Source organism: Excalfactoria chinensis, chromosome 2 (assembly GCF_039878825.1).
Source record: "Excalfactoria chinensis isolate bCotChi1 chromosome 2, bCotChi1.hap2, whole genome shotgun sequence".
NCBI lineage: Eukaryota > Metazoa > Chordata > Aves > Galliformes > Phasianidae > Excalfactoria > Excalfactoria chinensis.
In genome coordinates this window covers 87,558,304-87,561,331 of record NC_092826.1, presented here as the reverse complement: position 1 = coordinate 87,561,331, position 3,028 = coordinate 87,558,304, and the positions used below count along the sequence as shown (strand labels likewise).

Below are 3,028 nucleotides of genomic sequence, written 5' to 3'. Positions count from 1 at the left end.
ACACTCCCATTGCATGCACCCATCTCTTAATATTTCCAACTCCTTATCCTAACAGTCATGGCAGATCTCCACAACCCCAACAAAACAATTTCCCACCCCTGAAAAATGTCCTAGCTCCCTCCCATTCCTCCTCCCCTCACTATCCCACCCCTGAATTTCCTTCCCACAATTCCCACCCAGTAATTACCCACACTAATTACCAGCATGCAGGGCATGGGGAACAGCTGTTCCTCGTGTGCAGACACCTGAAGAAAAGAAGTGGCAGGGAACAGCCCCAGGCCACAACCCCATCAGCTGCTGGGGCAGCAGCATCCCTGTCAGTGGGGGATGTTGCTAGTGGTGGACAGGGACAGAGGGAGAAGGCACACGTTGGTGTAGCTTTGCATCTGCTCCTCTTCTGCTGATGTCCAGTCCTATCCTCTACAGCACTTTCCATTCTTGTGTCCTTCTTTCTTACCTGTATCCTTTCTTCAGTTCTGATTTCTTTCTCTCCTTTAGTTGTTTTACCTGTATCTGCTTCTCCCCTCTTCTGTTCATTTACTGCTCTGGTCAGCATCTAGTGTCTGCTCTGCAACTCTAGGTTGGACTTTGTTTTGGGATGGAGAAGGGTGTGCAGGGCATATATTTGTGCAAGAAAAGTCCTCTTGCTGTGTCCAACAGGTGATGAAAAGGAGCCCTTAGGAACCGGGACCAGAAAGGGAGCTTGTTTCTCCTAAGGCCACAGTGTAAGCTTGTGTAACTGGGAAGGATTCTGTTATGCATCTCCTGGAAGTGCCTTTGAATGAATAATTTTGTGGACTTGTTTCCAATTTTTGCTCAGAGGAACTGAGCCTTTTATCCTTGTGTCTTTGCAGGAAGACCGAAGGGAAGGAGCCTCTCTGGTGAAATGCTCAGGTGCCATTTCTTTTCAGGGAGGTGTGTTTTCCTTGTTGTTTTTTGTCATCTGTTCTTTGCTGTGCTGTGCTATTTTTTTTTTTTTTGTCTTTTTGTTTTTCTTTGTCTTTGCTTTTTTTTTTTTTTTAATTTTCATTTTTGTGTGTGGGTTTATTTATTTATTTACTTAATTCTGTGTTATTTTCTCGAATCCTTTGGGGTTCATTTGTTGTTGCTGTGTTTTCATCTATGCTTTGCTATTTTTCTTCTGATTTGCTGTATGAGAACTGTTGAGTTCTCAGCTGAGTGACTGGAAGGGGTGGAGGCTGGCTGCACCTCTCCTACAGAGCATTTCTGAGGGCTGACTGCCCCTGGGTGGGATTTTTTTCTGATGATTTCTCCTCTGTGCAGTTTTTTCTGTGCACTTCCAATCTCAGAGGTGGGTGAGCCATTATTTCCTTGCCTTTCTAATATATTCCCATTGTGCCAGTATTTTTGTTGTTACAGGTGCTATGCATTTTCTTTTTTTTTTTTTTCTTCTGTTTTGTGTGGGTTTGATTTTTGTTTTTTTTTTGTTTTCTTTGTTTGTTTGTTTTTTAATCTTTGATACCTTGGTCTTTGGCTTGCTTTTTTTCTTTATTGGTCCTTGTATTGCTTTTTTTTTTTTGTCTGGTTTTGTCTGGTTTTGTCTGGTTTTGTCTGGTTTTGTCTGGTTTTGTCTGGTTTTGTCTGGTTTTGTCTGGTTTTGTCTGGTTTTGTCTGGTTTTGTCTGGTTTTGTCTGGTTTTGTCTGGTTTTGTCTGGTTTTGTCTGGTTTTGTCTGGTTTTGTCTGGTTTTGTCTGGTTTTGTCTGGTTTTGTCTGGTTTTGTCTGGTTTTGTCTGGTTTTGTCTGGTTTTGTCTGGTTTTGTCTGGTTTTGTCTGGTTTTGTCTGGTTTTGTCTGGTTTTGTCTGGTTTTGTCTGGTTTTGTCTGGTTTTGTCTGGTTTTGTCTGGTTTTGTCTGGTTTTGTCTGGTTTTGTCTGGTTTTGTCTGGTTTTGTCTGGTTTTGTCTGGTTTTGTCTGGTTTTGTCTGGTTTTGTCTGGTTTTGTCTGGTTTTGTCTGGTTTTGTCTGGTTTTGTCTGGTTTTGTCTGGTTTTGTCTGGTTTTGTCTGGTTTTGTCTGGTTTTGTCTGGTTTTGTCTGGTTTTGTCTGGTTTTGTCTGGTTTTGTCTGGTTTTGTCTGGTTTTGTCTGGTTTTGTCTGGTTTTGTCTGGTTTTGTCTGGTTTTGTCTGGTTTTGTCTGGTTTTGTCTGGTTTTGTCTGGTTTTGTCTGGTTTTGTCTGGTTTTGTCTGGTTTTGTCTGGTTTTGTCTGGTTTTGTCTGGTTTTGTCTGGTTTTGTCTGGTTTTGTCTGGTTTTGTCTGGTTTTGTCTGGTTTTGTCTGGTTTTGTCTGGTTTTGTCTGGTTTTGGCTGGTTTTGGCTGGTTTTGGCTGGTTTGGGCTGGTTTGGGCTGGTTTGGGCTGGTTTGGGCTGGTTTGGGCTGGTTTGGGCTGGTTTGGGCTGGTTTGGGCTGGTTTTGTCTGGTTTTGGCTGGTTTTGTCTGGTTTGGGCTGGTTTGGGCTGGTTTTGTCTGGTTTGGGCTGGTTTTGTCTGGTTTTGTCTGGTTTGGGCTGGTTTTGTCTGGTTTGGGCTGGTTTTGTCTGGTTTGGGCTGGTTTGGGCTGGTTTGGGCTGGTTTGGGCTGGTTTGGGCTGGTTTGGGCTGGTTTTGTCTGGTTTTGTCTGGTTTTGTCTGGTTTGGGCTGGTTTGGGCTGGTTTGGGCTGGTTTGGGCTGGTTTGGGCTGGTTTGGGCTGGTTTGGGCTGGTTTGGGCTGTGTCATGTTAATTTGCAAGAGACTGTGAACACTCCTGGTTCAAAATGCAGTCTGCTTAATCAAATGGGTAAGAAATATATATGGGCTGCTGAGGCCAGGCTGCATTTGCATTTCTTTATCAACTGGGGTGTTGCTGCAGATGCCCTTATCTCTTGTTTTGTCTCTTTTGTGGTTGTTCAAGGATATTAGAACGTGCTGTGTCAGTGTTTGTGGCCATCCTCCTTTTACTTCACTGTCTTGCAGGTCAGCTCGTGCTACAAGTCGATGGTATCACTGTATGAATCGAGGTCAGTTTAGGAGCAG

General features: G+C 43.7%; 1 long non-coding RNA gene across 1 annotated transcript; it reads left to right on the top strand.

Annotated features, from left to right (window-relative positions):
* The first annotated feature begins 216 nt into the window (after positions 1-216).
* On the top strand, positions 217-3,028 carry LOC140249154 (uncharacterized). The gene is made up of 4 exons (XR_011902951.1): positions 217-316; positions 661-725; positions 855-915; positions 2,969-3,028. It is a non-coding gene; the product is annotated as an uncharacterized lncRNA (long non-coding RNA).